Source organism: Magnolia sinica, chromosome 6 (genome assembly GCF_029962835.1).
Source record: "Magnolia sinica isolate HGM2019 chromosome 6, MsV1, whole genome shotgun sequence".
NCBI lineage: Eukaryota > Viridiplantae > Streptophyta > Magnoliopsida > Magnoliales > Magnoliaceae > Magnolia > Magnolia sinica.
This window is the reverse complement of record NC_080578.1, coordinates 89,360,888-89,379,652: the sequence shown is the minus strand read 5'-3', so window position 1 is coordinate 89,379,652 and position 18,765 is coordinate 89,360,888.

Below are 18,765 nucleotides of genomic sequence, written 5' to 3'. Positions count from 1 at the left end.
AAAAAAGAAAAGTAAAAAGAAAAATCTTACAGCAATAAGAAATCTAAAAATAGAAAGAGAGAGAATTAGAAAGAACTTACCAAATTAGAAGTTCTTAAATTAATTTGCAAAACAAAACAAAACAAGCTAGTTTCTAAAAATAGAAAGTTTCTAAAAACAAAAATAGAAAGACGAGTTAGTTTCTAAAAAAAAAAAAGCAACCTAGTTTTTAAAAACGAAAAAGGAAAGTTTCTAAAAGCAGAAAATAGAAAGTTTCTAAAAAGAGAAAAAGTTAGTTTCTAAAAACAAATTAGGAAAGTTTTTAAACACAAAAATAGAAAGCTAAGTTAGTTTTTAAAATAATTCAAAAAACTATAATCCTAAAAATAAAAACTAGAAAAACCCTAATCTTGAACTAATTCCAAAACTAATTAATCTCAGAAAAACACAACCATTAGTGCCCAGTAACAGCGCCAAAAACTTGTTCACAACCCCAAGTGTAGGGTCGCGATGTAGTAATAATCTTGGTGGAACTGAGGTCGAATCCACAAGGACTGAACTTGTGTGTCTTCTGAAAGTAACTAAAACTAGAACTAGAAGAAGATGTAAATCTAAATCAGAATTAATTGAGAGAGTAATTGTGATTAAATTGATCAAAACTAACAAATTCAAAGGTGGTAACTAGGGTTTCCAAGGATCCACTTGTAGAGATCAAGGAGATCTATGCTTGATTTAAGGACACAACTGGAATCAAAGTCCTATATTTTCTAATTGGAAGATATCTCAGTAAAACTAAATCTGAACTTCCTTTGACCTAATTCTCAATGGATGAGAGGTGTGAGAACTGGAAGTGATTCCATCACAAAACCATGCCCACGAGACAATGTCTCACAATAAGATGTACCACTCTCATAACCAAACATAAGAGAATCATGAAGATTAGAAGGGATTCTGTCACCCAACCAGGCCCAAGGGACGATGGTGAACAACAGGATTTCCTAATTTCACAATCTCAATACATGAAAAGAACATACTCAAAGCTATCGCAGATCTACTGTAATTTGAGTCACAACAAACCATTAAAAACTGAAAGTATTTCTTAAATATCAAACTAGAATCAAAGATAGTTCAACTTAAACATGAATCAAAGCAATGGAAAACATCCCATCACGCTACAAACTTCACCTCTTAGCCCTAGCTAAGAGGTTTAGCCAACTATAAACATGATTGAACCAAAATATTTTAAGACAAGCATAAAAGCAACTAAGGAAAAGGAAGAAAAACTCTTGGTGATGGCTTCTCCACACTTTTTCTCCACTCCTCAAACCCTAGAAGATGCCTAGGAATGCCCTGGGGACTCCTATTTATTGTTGTGCATCACCTCCTTTCGTATCGAGTTGGAAAAGTTTCAGAAATCGCCTTAAATTTACTCAGTCCTCGCAACATCTGCATAACCCTTGACAGGTCGAGGACCATCCTCGACTGGTCGAGGGTCACCCTCGACTGGTCAAAGATCGCGTGAATTTAGAATCTGACGAGTCGAAGTTTCCTCAACTAGTCGAGCTTAGACTGGTCGTGCCTAGATTGATCGAGCTTAGGTTGGTCGAAGCAAGGCTTAGACTAGTCGAGGATCACGCAAATTCTCTTCAAATCTTAGATTCTCTTTATTCCTCACTTGGTTTTCTTAGATATTTGGCATGTGAATTCTTCATTCTTGATCTCATAAGATCCAACCTTTACTCTGGTGATTCTTAAGCATTAAATCCATACTTTTAGCATCCTTTTCAATCTAGGTTCTTAAATTCACCTTACAACACAAACATGATTAAAATAGAACATTAAGCATTATTATGTTCGTAAAACCAAGTAATAAATGGGGGATAATATGCAATATTTGAGTCTCAATAAAAGACATGCACCCCAAATCCCCTCTTCACCATAGGTTTTCCAGAATCTCATTGACGGATAAAGAGCCTCCGCTGACCTTGCTGCAGTCTCATGAAGCTCCAAGAACTAGAGCTAGGACTGGTTGGCTATACTGGCGAAAAGATGGTCTCTATCATTCATTTACTTGAGGGTTTTAGGGCCTCCAGGTTTAGGGCTTCTGTTATAAACATGGCAAGGATTTCCAAGTCTTGGTTCCTCATAATATTCAAATCCAGGTCAGAGCTCACTAATTTTGTTAGTGACTACCTATTCTGTCAAGATCGGTGTTTAGTTGAGGTAACCCCGTGGTCTCCGGATATATACCCTGTATGTGAAGATGTTTGGATCCACTTGTATGGTATACTGACTCACGCTTGGGTAGAGCTCATGCTTAAAGATCTGGGATCTACCTATGGGAAAGTCCTTCAGATTGATACATGCTCCAGATATGGAATTTTTCAAAGGTTTGCTACGGTAAAGGTGAGGATGATTATGGGATCGTTTCTCCACTCACCCTAACTCCTAGAAGTAGTAGGGAAATCCTTCAGGATTTGGTCCCACTTGGAGGAAACTATCGATTACGGCTTTGCTCCACCGATCGTCCACTCTAAGGGTAAGCAATTTAGGGCTACCGAAAGTACCAAGGAGTGAGTTTTTAACAGGTTTTTCAGAAGAAATCCCAATGCTGAGAACCGCCCAATAGGTGTTTATGGAAATGTCAAGGCCAATTATCAACAAGACTCTTTCTCCCATCCTCCCTATCTCCAGGGCAATGTGGACCATTTCCCATTTCATTCTCCTATTCATGGGGAATCCCATCTAGTTTCTCCTAGCCTGAGAAGGATTGAAGATCCAGATAATGTCCATATAATTGAGGCAGGGCCTCTCCCAACAATTTTACCTCGGCCAATTATAGGGGAACATGTGCCACCCAGCAACATCTGCTTCGACTGTCTAGCATCTGACTTCTAGAAGGACCTTCCTCCTATACTGGTTGAACTAACTCAAGTTCAGAACACCCCAGCTGAGATCGTTCACACCAACATCCTCGCGCTTACCGCTATCAGGACTGACATCCCTCCAGCAGAGCAGTCGGATTCACCCACTGGCTACGGAATCCCCCTCCTCCTAACGCTGGAGTTCAACCTAATGATCAGGTGCACGCTTTTAATAGGAATTTGGTTGTAATTCAATCCTCCCCTCTTGGATATGTGTAACACCCCGTACTTTATAGTCCTTGGGTGTTACCATAAAGACCTAACTTAGTATATACACAAGTCGACTCATTTTATTGTTCACTTCATTTAACATAAATCAGATCATTAGGAACCATCTCCATCCATGGATTGAGTCATCCAACCATTGATTTACATTAAAAATTATTACATCACCAAAGAATTCACATCAACTAAGCTTTGTTAAATTGACAAAGTTGTACGAACTCAATTTTGGGAACGAGGTCGTCGAACCCACCATCCATTGGATATTGATGTCTGATAAGATGAAATCCCCACCCTAATGTAACTAATGGGCTATTCAATCCCATATTAGCCATTGAATCCCGTGTAATTAGTCCTAGAACCCTGGATCATTGAGAAGCTTGTCTCATGGAATGATTCGACCATTAGAATTTCGGAAGCGGATTGTGTACTGAGTAACTCAGTACGGTAAGCGTACTGAGTAAACTCCATGGGCCCTAGTGTCATTCATACATTATATCTACTCCGTTCATTTCTTTTAACACATAATTTTAAGGCTTTATCCAAAAAATGGAGTATATACAAACCTCAAATGGACCACACCACCGGAAACAGTGTGAATTGAACATCTACCATTGAAAATTTCTTGGGGACAACGGAAATTTTAGATCAAGCTGATATTTCTGTTTTCCCTTCATCCATGTCTTTCTTATCTTATGAAAAGGTTGGATGACAAGTAAACATCACTAGGGGCCTTAGAAAGTTTTCAATGGTTAAAATCAATAGTTCCACTTTTTCCAGTGGTATGGTCCACTTGAGCTTTGTATATGTATCAATTTTCGGTTGAACCCATAAAATGATCTGGAAGAACGAATGGACAGCGTGGATAAACCACACGCATTCGTAGTGAGGCCAACTGAGTTTACTCAGTACGATAAGAGCGTACTGAGTAACTCAGTACGCAATCCGATTCCACGAGTTGAGAAGCTTGTCTCATGGAATGATTCGACCATTAGAATTTCACGAGTTGGGAATTAACTATAAATTTAGGAATCATGACCATCTAGCTCTGAACTCAACCGTCAAAAACTCATCCAAATAGACTTTAGAATCCCTAGGACCATTATAGCTATGTATGGTCAAATTGAATGCAATTCGACCATCGAATGAATGGAGATCTACAATTAAAGGACCAAAATCTAAATTTACGGCCCATCTGATGGGCAAATCCACTAAAAAATCGGTCTGATGACCTATTAGGAGTTGTAATGTAGAATTGATGGTGTAGATTTGATAAAATATCACCGTGGACCCCACCTTTATGCCGGGTGTACATAAAAGGGTGTACACCCGTGGTACACTGGATGCATAGCCTAGTCAATCGAGCATTGACCCGAGCAAAATCGAGAAGGAGAGAAATCTCTCCCGTTCCCGCCCGACAACAGTTTGAACGGACGGGGCCCGTTCGTGGTGATGCTGGGCCACCATGACCATCCAATCACATGATCTAAACCGTCTATCATGTTTAGACGTGGGATCTAACCAAAACCCAACAAATCGCGTGAGTGAGAGTAAGTGTGTGTGAACACGAAAACCAGCCCAGGCAGAGGCGTGCGTGTGGCATTCCAAAAATAGAAACGTTGCTTTCCACGCCGGGCAAATCCGCGTGCTTGGGCTGTTGTAATCTCAGCCCTCCACTGAGAAGGATCCTAACCCTCCAAAAACTAGGTTTTTTACTATAGAAAGAGATGGAGAGAGAGAAAGAAGGAGCCGTTTGTGGTGCCGCATTGGGTCGAGTCAACTCGACCTGATTTGCTGTAAGTCAGAACTGATTCTGGACGCCTCCGACTGCTAGACATAAAGGAAGGAGAAAAGATAGAAGAAGATCAGAGAGGAGAGATGATAGGAATCCGCCTCCTCAGATGCCCTATGTTTGCAAACGAACAGCAAACAAGAATGAAATGTGGTCCACTTCGAGGGGAACCAGCCCTCCAATCTTCTAAGAATAGAAGAGACTGATTGAAAAGTTGTTGTCCTTATTCACATCTAGGCATAGCCTTAAATAAAGAAGAAAATAACAAAATACAAAAGAAAATAACAACCACTTAGAACACGTGGAGTCTACCCTTGGACACGTGGACTCTACCCCAAAGCAAAGCCCTTAAAACTAGCAAATGGTTATTGACTGAAACAACCTAAACAACCCAACGTACTGATTTGACTAAGTCATACCTGGCACGTAACAACCCTCCCCCCTTAAGAACCAACCTTGTCCTCAAGGTTGAAGCTTGGAAACCGTTCTTTGATAGACATGAAGCTTTCCCATGTCGCATCCTCAAGTGGAGAGTCATGCCACTGGATCAACAGCTCTGTCACCGCCTTGTTGTTTTTCTTCACCATTCGTCAATCTAGGATCCATTCTGGCACTTTAGGGAAGGAGTCCTCCAGCAACAAAATAGGGGGGGTCGTTTGTAATTGGACAGCTGGCCCTACCCTTTTCTTGAGTTGAGAAACATGGAAAATGGGATGAATCTTTGCACCTTGAGGTAGATCGAGCTTGTACGCAACTGGACCGATGCGCTGTAGAATTTTATAAGGACCATAATATCATGATGACAGCTTCATAGAATGACGTTGAGCTACAAAAATTTGACGGTAGGGCTGTAACTTAAGATACACCCAATCCCCTTCATTAAACTCATGATCTGTTCGATGAGTATCAGCATATTTCTTCATACGATCTTGTGCCCTGATGAGATTGTCTTTAAGAATTCATAGAACAATATCTCTTTGTTGCAATTCAACTTCTACAGCTTGTACCTTGGTCGTCCCTGGAATGTAGCTTAAAAGAGTGGGAGGAGATACTCCATAGACGACCTCAAATGGGGTCATCTGAGTGGCTGAATGGATGGATGTGTTATAAGACCATTCAACCCATGGAAGCCAACGAGTCCACTCCTTAGGCTTATGACAACAAAAACAATGCAAATACCCTTCAAGGCATCTGTTTAGCACTTCTGATTGGCCATCAGTTTGAGGGTGATACGCTTAACTCATTCGTAGTCGGCTTCCTTGCAAACGGAATAACTCTTGCCAAAAGGCACTAGTAAAGATTAGGTCACGATCACTGACTATTGACTGTGGCATTCCATGAAGTTTGAATATGTGGTTCACAAAGGCCTGCGTGATTGATTTAGCTGAGTAGGGGTGGCCAAGTGCTATAAAGTGAGCATATTTGGACAATCAATCAACAATCACAAGAATCACAGATTGGCCTTGTGAAAGAGGAAGGCCTTCAATAAAGTCCATGGCAATGTCAGTCCAAATCTGCTCGGCAAGGGCTGCATGAGACCCGCTGGTGATGTATTTTCATATTTGTTTCGTTGGCAGGTGTCGCATTCCCTAATAAAATTTTTCATTAAATTTCTCATTCCTGGCCAATAAAATAGTCGCTTGATTCGCTGCCAAGTTTTGTGATATCCCATATGACCAGCAGTGGGAGAAGCATGTAATTCAGTCATTAGCTTGGTTCTAGAGTGAGCCGAGCCAATAAAGAGACGTTCCTTGTAAAAAAGAAGTCCATCCTGCAGTGCATATTTCTTGGAATTTAGCTGGCCTAGGTTCCAAAGCCGAATGAGCTTGCGAGTAGCTGGATCACTATGGCAATCTTTCTTGATCTCATCCCACCAATCAGAAACTGGTGTGGACAAGGCTTGGAGCTCCCCCTCTTCATGCCTTTTAGATAAAGCATCAGCTACCACATTTTCAATTCCCTTTTTATATTCTATTTTATAATCATACCCCATAAGTTTGATGAGCCATTTTTGTTGTGCTGGAGTGGTGACCCGTTGTTCCAGGAGATTTTAAGCTTTTGTGGTCGGTACGAATAATGAAACGATGGCCAAGTAAATATGCTCGCCATTTCTGAACTGTATGGACCAAAGCTAACATCTCTTTTTCATACGTGGACAATGCCAGATTCTATCCCTGCAATGCTCGACTAGTGAAAGCGATTGGTCATTCGTCTTGCATTAAGACTCCGCCAATCCCACCACCAAACGCATCGCATTCAATAGTAAAAGGCCTTGAGAAGTCAGGTAAGGTGAGTACTGGTGGGTTTGTCATGGCTTCCTTAAGATTTATAAAAGCCTGATCAACTTGCTCATTCCAATGAAAGGAATTCTTTTTAAGGAGGGCTGTCAGTGGGCTAGTGATTTTGCCATAGTCTTTGATGAACTTATGGTAGTAGCCTGTCAAGCCCAGGAAGCCTCGCAAGGCTTTGGGTGAGTTGGGCTTAGGCCAACCCATCATAGCTTGAATCTTTTCTGGTTCCACAGCTACTCCAGCACCGGATATTATGTGCCCCAAATATTCAACCTCCCTCTGGCCAAACCTACATTTGGACATTTTCGCATACAGTTGGTGGTCCTGCAGAAGGTCCAATACAGTGGCCAGATGCTTTAGGTGTTCCTGCCACGATTTGCTGTATACAAGTATATCATCGAAGAATACCAATACAAATTTGCGCAGATAAGGATGAAAAATATCATTCATGAGACTTTGGAATGTTGATGGTGCATTGGTGAGACCAAAGGGCATCACCCTGAATTTGTAATGCCCTTCATGTGTTCGAAAAGCCGTTTTTGGAATGTCAGCTTCTGCCACACGAATCTGATGGTACCCCAATCTCAGATCCAACTTGGAGAAATAATAAGATTCATGAAGTTCATCAATTAGCTCGTCTACAACTGGAATGAGGTATTTGTCTTTGAAAGTCACCTGATTAAGGGCACGATAAGCGATGCATAACCGCCAACTACAATCCGCCTTACGTACCAAGAGGACCGGCGAAGAGTATGGGCTTATACTGGGTCGGATTAAACCAGTTACTAGCATTTCACGTATCATCCGCTCAATTTCATTTTTTTTGATAATGTGGATAGCGGTAAGGTTTGACACTTATCGGTCGAGCCCCATCAACTAACAAAATTTGATGGTCATGGGACCTAGGAGGTGGCAACCCCTGTGGTTCCTTAAAGACATCTTGATAAGTGTCAAGTAGAGACTTTAGTTCAGGTGATGAAAAGGTTGGGTGAGACAACCCCTTCCATGCTGCAGAGACATAATACCATTCCCCATCCCAACTTCTTGGCCTTTTTGTTGAAGGTAATTCCATCCACCATTTGAAGTGCAGCTAGCTTCGAACCCTTAATAATATATTCTTGCCCATGAACGGTGAACCGCATCCACATGTGGGTGAAATCCCACAAAACAAGGCCAAGAGTTTGTAGCCAGTGCGCACCTAGAACCACATCACATCCTCCAACGGGAAGTATATAGAAATCAGTGGAGGCGATGAAGTCCTGCAAACGCAACGATAATCCCGTGCATTTCCCTTGGCTTTTTAATCGGTCACCATTAGCAAACATTACTTCAAATGAATCTTTAGCTAAGGCCGCGACCCCGACCTTTTTAATGGCTTTAGGGTCCACAAAATTATGGGTGCTACCAGAATCAATAAGCACCGTGACCGGATTTTGATATAGGAAGCCACGAACACGCATAGTCTGAGGAGTCGGAGAGCCGGCTATGGCTTGGAGAGAAATTTCAGGTGGATCACCGGTATCATGGCTGATTTTGATTTCTTTGTCAGCCTTGATATCAGTATCAAGTGTTGGTTCACACGACCCATCAATCAAAAAGAGTTTTTGGGTTTGCAGCGATGTCCAGGGTGAAATTTTTCATCGCAATTATAACATAGCCCCTGATCTCGCCGTTCTTTTACCTCAGCAGGAGTAAGCCGTTTGATGGGTAACAATGGTACCTTGGTCTCCCTTTCATTGGAAATTGTGGAAACTAAGGGCTTACTAGAATCAGGGTAGCCCAAACGACGACTCGTAGCCACCTTTTCTTCCTGGAGTCAAGCCAAGGCTATGGCTTATGTCAAGGTAACTGGTCGAAACATTTGGACATCCAAGTGGATGTCATCTCATAGGCCGCATACAAAACAACTTATGAGAAATGATTCGGTCAGCCCATCGGTCCGATTGGCCAACTTTTCAAATTCTTTTTTGTATTCTCGCAATGAAGAAGTTTGGCAAAGCTTGGCAAGAGCTCCAGCATGATCTTCATACCTAGTTAGTCCGAAACGCTCGTTCAAAGCTAGCAAGAACTCCCACCATGACATGTAGACTTGCGATTTTTCATACCATTAGTACCATTGCAAGGCATCCTCCTGCAAATGGAATGAGGCAATGGTTAATCGCTCGTCCGCCGGTGTATGCTGATAGGCGAAGAACTGTTCTGCTCTGTAGATCCATCCGGATGGGTCACCTTCGTCGAAGGTAAGAAAATTAAGCTTCATGGTTCTGGATTAAATGGAACCTGTGGGTCCTGAGAGTGAGGATCCACTAGTGTCACCAGGTCCGCCAGTTGCCGGATCTTTCCCTTCCTTTAGAGTACTGAAAATCTCTTCATAACGGCTGTCGAGAATAGATAGTCGTTGCATGATCTCAGAGAGTGTTTGTTGTAAGTTAGCATTGTCAGCCTGGGAATTTCTTGAATCAGCCATGGAACTTGGCTCTAATACCAAATTGATAGGAATTCGCCTCCTCAGACGCCCTATGTTTGCAAACGAACAGCGAACAAGAATGAAATGTGGTCCACTTCGTGGGGAACCAGCCCTCCAATCTTCTGAGAATAGAAGAGACTGATTGAAAAGTTGTTGTCTTTATTCACATCTAGGCATAGCTTTAAATAAAGAAGAAAATAACAAAATATAAAAGAAAATAACAACCACTTAGAACACGTGGAGTCTACCCTTGGACACGTGGACTCTACCCCAAAGCAAAGCCCTTAAAACTAGCAAATGGTTATTGACTAAAACAACCCAATGTACTGATTTGACTAAGTCATACGTGGCACGTAACAAGAGAAAAGAGAAGAACGTGGAAGAGAGATATTGCGGTTCCTCCTTGAATTTTCAGGAAGAGAGATCTTGTGGTTCCTCCCTGAATTTTCAGAAATCTGCCGTTTCCCGAAAACTCATGAACCCACTGAAAAACCTCCTCAAATCTCCACCCTGTATGTTCTCCAAGCTCCCATCCATTAGTCTATGACATCCAGAAGGAGGATGTAGAAAGAAGCGTCGGTTGAGGTTTTGCCATTAACAAGCATCACCATTTCCTTCTAGATGCGGTTGTCATTAAAGCTCTCTGTGTTGCCCATCAGAGATCAAATGCGTCCATCTGGTAAGTAAGTCTACACCGTCCTTAAGCATCATCTTGAACAAATATATGGTGTCATGATCTGCCATTAATGGCAGCTCATTTTCCTTATTAAAGATCAGTCGTTAGTTTTGTTGTAGCCTCTTCCTCTTGTGTAAAACAAGTCTTGGTGCTTGGAGGAGATCAGATTTGACCATGAGGGTATTTCTTTTTTGAACAATAAATTGTAGAAAGAGAATCGTAGAATGAGAGAATGAAAGAAGAGGAAGAACGAGTTTGGACTCGCTGAGTCAAGCCGAGTCGCTAACTTGTTTGAACCCAAACAAGTAATGCTTGGTTTTGGTTTGGTTCAGGACCAAGTAGAGAAAGAAAGAGCAGGTAAGCAGGAGAGGAAAAAAGGAGAAAAGAAAAAGAAAGAGAAAACATAAGGAGAGAAAGAAAAGGAGAAAAATCTGAGAGAGAGGGAGGTTGAGCTGTTGTTGTCGAGTTGGCTGCCTCAACCCACTGGGTCATGGACACTGGCTGGGGTTGCCAGTTCGAATGGAGAAGAAAGAAAAGAAGAAAAAGGAATTAATAGAGAGATTCTGGCTGAGTTCACCACCTGATGCCGCACCGAGTTGGGTCAACGTCCATTCTTGGGCCTGCCATGAAGAAGAAAAAGGGAAAGAAAGGAAGAAAAATGGGAGAAAGTGTAGAAGGGGGTTGTAATCGGGTTGGCACTGAGTTAACTGGGATTGAATTCGAGCTGAGTTTGGGACACATTCAAGTAAGTTAGTTTTAGAATTTTTGTTTGGGTTCTAATCAAGTTATTATTATATCATTTTAAGTCTTATGATAAAAACTGAAATCATCTCTCATCTAGGTTTAATATGTCGGATTGAGTCAATTAAAGCTAGTGAGGGTAGATCGAGTGCTTTGAACTCCTTTGTGATCCCTAGTCTAGCAAGAAGAGAATCCACACTTCAAGGTGAGGGATATCCCTCATGGCTTCCTCATTCCTTGAATTCTAATATAGTTTAAGCTTAAGTGTATAAAGCCATTAAAATTGTGAAAATATTGATTGTGGTTCCTTTAGTCTTAAATCGACATTGTTAATCATGTAGGAATGTCTTAAATTGCATTACTCTAACCTATCTTATAAGAATCGAATTACAATCACTATGTTATATTTGGAATTGCTCATGTACATGCATATTCCTACTAGTTGCACTAAGAGGCAATAGATCTTGTTTCCATGACAAGTTGCTACATTAGCTCCTCATAGATACTAAATTAGTTTTAAATTGAATTTAATGAAGTATTAGAATATAACAAATAATAACTTTGTTCTGTAGTCCCTCATTTGGATGTGGTGAAGAATGTGAACTATCTCATTAACTTCTATCACTTAAGTCCTATGATTACTAATCAGGTAACTAGGATTTAGAATTGCATTCATTATGCTATCCTAACAATTTCTCACTTTGTACATAGTTGCTTTAGTGGGAAAATAATCATGATGCCCATATTCCTTTTATCTCATGAGATGTATAATGAATATCTCTTTTCTTAAGATATGTAGTAATCCTGTTACTATCCTAATGGGTTTGAAATGTCATATTTGGGCCCTCCTTTGTACCTCAGGAAAGTAAATGAATTTATATTGAATTCGTATTTGAATGCTAGATATCTTATTAAAGGACTACAAGTCTTGATCATGCTTATGAGAGTAATCTTGTTAATATTATGGAATGTACACGAGCATCATGCTACATGACATTCACGCATGACATATGAGCTTTTTTCAAGTGCTCGATGTAAGCCACACTCTGTTCGATTTACTGAAATTTCCAACACTTCAGTTAAACTCATAGAGCATGTGCATTTGTGCCACTTGGGTGCTCTTTCTTTACATGAGGCTTTTCTGGGATTAGACACTCCTCGGGCGTACCCCGTATATTTTTCTAGGAGATATCCTTGGGCGCACTCACTTACATGGCCTTTTCCAGGTAGATGATCTACCACGGGTGGTCTGCGTGGTCTTTTCCAGGCGACTAGTTCTCCTTGGGTGACCTTTGAGTATTTTTTCGGGTGACTAGTTCGCCTTGGGTGACCCTTTATTTTGACAGCTGGATGCACATCCTCAGATCTGTGACTTGAGCATACATCCATACATTTACATTTAAATTCACATTATCCTCATTATGATTGAATATGTTTGGTTTAAACTATTTTGAAATAATATGGTGTGCATGAATCCTTGCGGGAAATCCCCACAGAGTTTTCACTCTCCTAATAGTGCGGTTGTACCATATTGATGCAGGAAGGAGGACAGGTGGAGACCTCTATGAGGGGTTGCCAGGGATGGCTGAGGTGGAGTTTGGCGAGGAAGAGTTCTATGTGGATGTTGTTGAGTCATTGGAGCTCTAGGATTTACTTGCTTTTGTACTTCAGATTTTGCATTTTGCTTGAATTGTAATAATAATTCCCTACTGTGAGATTTCATTTTTCTTTCATTTACTTGTATTAAACTTCCTTTTTGTTACTCTTGATATCCTTAGTTTATGTAATGATTGCTTTACTTCATGCTTTAAAATTTACAATTAATTGGATGTATGATGGTCCATTTTACAACGAAATACTCGAGTTCTCAATGAGGAGTGGCTATCCTTGAGTGTTGAGAACCAGGGTGTTACAATATGTCTCTAACAGGTCCCCAAGAGTTGCTGATATGTGCTGCTCTGTAGTCTAAGATAGAGCCTCTATGCTCGAGAGAAATACCCAGGGCTTCTCCAAATCGAAAGGTAACTCCCCCGGCAGTCCCATGGATGACAGTGATAGTGAGAGGGATCCCTCAGCAGTGGGCTCCCCTGTCCAGACCCCCTCTCGCTTTATGCTGATACTAAGGGGATCTCTCTACCTGTCAAAAGGCTCATTGATGGCTACATCACGTTCTATAGGAAGTTAGACCTCTCGATTGACCTATCCCCTTATCGTCTATCTTATAGCGATGTGGGCAATCATCGGAACATTGCTCAAGAGGATCGTGGGGTGACTGTGGACAGCACAGGTAAACTTCTAGTTGAGATAGATAACCTACATACCTCTAAAAAGAATGTCATTCCTTTTGAAAAGGAAATCCTCCCCCAAGTTGATTCAAATATTCCCAGCTCCTCCCCTATCAGTACTGGCAATGCTGGCAGGATTCCCCCAATGAATGGGGAGATCTCGATGACTGATAAGCAAGGAGGACGGATGGGACATCATCCTGGCACAAACGGTTGGAAATTTAGACTTTCAAGATTGAAGAGAAGGGTTGTTTCCTCTGGAAATGTTTTTGATGGATAAAATCCTCATCTGGAATGTCCGGGGCATGGCCAACTCGGCCATAGTTCGAACTGCTTGTAGGTTCATCAGGGAGCATAACCCATCCATTTTTGCCATCCTAAAACCCGTTGCCAGTGATAATAAGCAGGTAGGTATATAGGCGTTAAGCTAGGCTTTCATTCATCCATATCTAACGATGGTGAGGGGAGTAAAATCTAGATTTATTTCATTAATGCTCTTTCGGTCTCTATTATTGGTATGACTAACCAAATTATCACGATAGATGTTTGTCAGCCAAATCAGCCTCCCATTCGCAGGCTATCTTTTGTTTACGCTAAGTGTTTCAGATATAGAAGAAGGCTGCTCTGAGACATCATTGAATCTATGGCAGTAGGGACTAATGGGCCATGGGCAGTCAGCGGTGACTTCAATGGGGTGCTCGATCCTTCTGAAAGACTAGGTAGCAGAAATCTGGACTTGTCAAGCTCAGTTGAATTCAGAAATGTTGTTGATAAGGCTGGTCTCATGGATGCTGGTTTTTTGGGCAACAATTTCACCTGGTGCAAAAATCAAGTAGGCAGGTCCAGGGTGTGGGCCAGGTTGGATAGGGTCCTCTGCAATGGAGACTGGATTAGCACATTTCCCGGCTTCCTAGTCAAGCATCTGGCTAGAATGAGCTCAGACCATGCCCCTCTGCTTATCTCTTTTCCTGGCCCTATCTCGCAGGCCCCTAAGCCCTTCCATTTTCAAAGGATGTGGCTTCTTGACAACTCATTCTCTCAAGTGATTGAAGATGCCTGGAGTATGTAGATGTCTAATCTACCCATAACTAACCTTCTTCTGAAAATCAAGAAATTTAAGATGCGGTTAAAGATTTGGAATAGAGATGTTTTTGGGAACATCTTCCAAAAAATTAAGACCGCAAAGTAGGAATTGAACCAGCTGGAATCCATCGTGCAATCCCCCAACTCGGTCATCAGTTCGGAGGAGATTAGTGGTGCTAAAATTAAGCTAGCCCACATGGAACTAACTGAAGAAATATTTTGGAAATAAAAGGCTTGTAACAACTGGCTAACTGAAGGGGATAGAAACACTAAATTCTTCCACCTCTTCACCTCCGATAAGGTTAGAAGAATAGGTATCCATGAAATCCATCTTGACTTAGGGGAAATCACTACCGATCAAGCTACCCTCAAGCAGGAAGCTGTCTTATTCCTGTAAGTTTTGATGTTCTCTGGCTCGTCAGACACTTCCTCCTCAGCTCGGCTTGTCTTAATTGGACTTCATTCCCTCCCTAGTCTCAGAGGAAGACAACTCCCACCTCATGCAAATTCCTTCCTTAGAGGAAGTTAAACAAGTAGCCTCAGCCCTCCCTATTAATGGTGCGCTTGGCCCTAATGGTATATCTGGGGCTTTCTCTTCCAGTTGTTAGAGGATTGTGGGTACTGACATCCATAGAGCCATTGTGGATTTCTTCCAAGGGGGTAGTCTTCCCAGGGCCTTCACATCCACTCTTATAGTTTTGGTGCCTAAATCTTCGAGCCCAAAAACTTTCTCTGATTTTTGCCAAGATCATGGTTAACAGGCTAGGATCCTTTCTTCCTAAGTTGATCTCCCCTAAACAAGGTGCATTTGTTAGGGGGAGAACGATAGCTGAAAACATCGCTATTGCCCAAGAAATCTTCAGATATATAAATAGGAAGGTTCGGGGTGGGAACCTAGTTTTGAAGCTTGACATGGAAAAGGCTTGCGACAAGGTTGATCGGAGTTTTTTGAAGTAGATCCTTTTTAAAATTAGGTTCGCTCCCACCTGGGTTAAGATGGTTGAATCTTGCTCGATCAACAACTGGTTCTCAGTCCTTATAAATGGAGAAAGTTGTGGCTTCTTCAAATCCTCTAGAGGCTTGAGACAAGGCGACCCGCTCTCTCCTAGTTTATTCGTCCATGTGGCAGAGGCTTTCAGCAGGGGTTTCTCTAGGCTAATAGTTAATGGGCCGTGCAAGCCGTTTAAGTTGAAACAGAGCTACCATCAAATCTTCCATCTCCTATATGTAGACGACATTGTCTTGTTCCTTAACGGCTCCCATAGACCGCTAGAAGAAGTGCATGCATTCGTTTCAAACTATCAGCTGGCTTTGGGGCAAAAAGTTAACATGAGGAAGAGCTTATTGCACTGCTCGTCCAAGCTATCGGTCAGCAAAATCAGAAGCACTGAAAGAATGTTAAGTTTCGAGAAGTCCTCAGGAGGGCTCATCTACCTGGGAGTCCCTATCGTTCAAGGTAGGATAAAGAGTAGTGTTTTCTGCTGTTTGATTAACAAGATTACAGCCAAGATCCAAGGTTGGAACGGTAGGCTCCTCTCCTAGGTGGGGAGGCTGACACTGGTCTCTCCAGTCCTCAGCAGCATTTTGGTCCACACTATGTTTGCCATTGTCATTCCATCTAAAACTCTGCAATCTATAGAGAACTACTTTTGCTAATTTCTTCTAGGGTTGGGGGGATGGGAAAAAGAAGCCGCATTCGAAGAAATGGAGCTCTGTGTCCACTCTTAAGGAGGAAGGAGGGCTAGGTGTCAGAAAATTGAAGGATGTGATGCATACCCTTCACCTCAAGATAGAGTGGGGGCTGAGATATGGGTTTGAGGACAGTCCTTGGGCAAAATTCCTGGCCCCTAAATATCTACAATCAGGTTCTCCTGCTAACGCTAACAGAACTGGCTTTGGATCCTCTCCATTTCTAGAAAAAAACTAGTCAAGCTTTTCCCCATTCTGGACAGAAATGTCCAATGGGAAGTGGGTCGTGGGAACTGTAACATGTGGCAGAGCAACTGGACTGGGCTGGGCCCCTTACAATCCATCCCTTCTATTGATATCCTAGTAGATCTCAAAGGTCTCATGGTTGCTGATTTTATTAGAATTGACGGACTGAAGCAGGAGGTTCTGTTTCTTCTTCTGGCTTGGATTCAGGCTCATATTCAGCATGGAGGATTTTGCACTACGGACACTGAGGATAAATGAATCTGGCCGCACGACCCCTCGGGGTTTTTCTCTGTGAAATCTACTTGGGGTGTGGTTAGGGAATGCAGGCAGAAGAAGAGCTGGACTAAATGGGTGTGGCACCCATTAATTCCCTCTAAGATATCCATGCTTTTGTGGAGAGTAATGCAGGGTGCAATGCCAATTGATGAGAGTATTCAAAGAAAAGGGATTTATCTAGCCTCAAAATGTGAATGCTATAGTATGGGTCGAGGTTCCTTCCCCCTCCCTGAGATGTTCACACATCTCTTGTTAGAAGGAATCACTATGCCAAAATTGCCGAAGTCTGTCACAAAAATCTCTTGGTTTAACGACGGATTTAAACTGTCGCTAACAGAAAAGGTTCGTCGCTAAGTTCGTTTTTCTCGAAAATCCAGTCCGAATGTCGCGACGAACCAAAATCCATCGCTAAAATCTGATTTATGACATATTTACAATGGATATTTGTCCATCGTAAGTAGGCGACGGACTAAATCCATCGCAAATTTTGATTTTGCGATGGAATATAATTATTTGCAAATTCCCGCCCAAAATACCAAATGGCGTGCTTTTCAGTTGCTTTTGTGACGGATCATGGTCTGTTATAAAAGGACTTTTGCCTTAACATTATTTTTTTTCATTTTCTTTTAGAATATGGTGGAAAATTAAGTTTTTTTGTAGTCTAATAATTATTTTTTAATAGAATTTCAGTGGTTTAATTGTACATATTTGTATCTAATATTATTTTTTAACAATTGATTGAATGTAAAAAGAAAATTTATTTTGTTTTTATATCAAATGAGTGGAATTTTTATTTTTATTTTTTAATTTAAAATTAATATTTAAATGATTTGTAATATCACATGAAAAAGAATATTGAGAAGTTTAAAAAATTTAACGATGTTTGAGAAAAAAATTAGATTTTGAAAAAAATAAAAATCGTGATTTAATAAAAATCTATTTCGTGGGAACAAAAAAGAATATTGAATAAAGTTGATAAATTTGAAGAAAAAAAAAAAGCATTTGATTTTGAGAAAAAAATATCCTGAAAAAGAAAATTAAAAATATTTTAAAAAATGCGAAAATTTTCACAATGTTGAAAAATGAAAATATTTTTAAAAAGAAAATGAGAGTTTGAAATTTGAAAAATAAAATAAAATTGAGAAGTTCAATAAAAATTGACAAGTTCAAATAAAATGTTTTTTTTAAAAAAAATGGAGAAGTGAAAAAGAATTGAAAATTTTAAAATAAAACGATATTAAAAAATTAGTACTTTATCAAAAAACAAACATTTTGAAACGAAAAATAAATAAGTTGAAAGTTTTTGTGATTTTGAAAAATAATTGAAAATGTTCAAAATTTGAAATTAAAGAAAAAGTTATTTATAAAAACACTAAGATTTTGAAAATATATATATAATTTTTTTGTAAAAAATGAAAAGTTGAAAACAACATGATGCTTTTGAAGAAAAAAAATCGGTATTTTGGAATTTTTGGGAAAAAAATTTAAATTTGTGAAAATTTAAGATATTTTGAAAATAAAAATTAGAATTTGTATTTTAATTTATTTTTTGAAATATTTTATAATAAAAATGATATTTTGTTAAAAGTTTTCAAAGAAAAATTAAGAGCAAAAAAAAAAAAATACATTTTGAAAAAAATGTTATTTTTAAATGGAAATTGAAATTTATCTGTGAAAAAAAATATTTTTTTAACAAATTATTAGGCACATCCGCTAATTGAAAATTTAACCATGTTTGGACAATTGAATATTCCAGATTGAAGAGTAAATAACTTCAGATGTTTAAATCAAATTTCACTCAAATTGTTGATCAATCTTGTATGCCCAATATCTTTCTCATATGTAGCTAGCTTGATTGGGGCGAGTAACTAGTCAAATTAAGGGCATTGATTAGTAAAATAGAGTGAATAACCTAGACATATAAAATGAGCTAAATATTATTGTCAAAATTGTGACCCAACTTATTGACCTTGTGAAAACCTAAGAATTGATGTTAATAAGTTTTGTGGGCCCCATCATGATGTGTGTCGAACATCAACACCGTGAATTTAATGTGTCCCCTTTAGGTTATGAGATATCTCAAAAATGATCCGT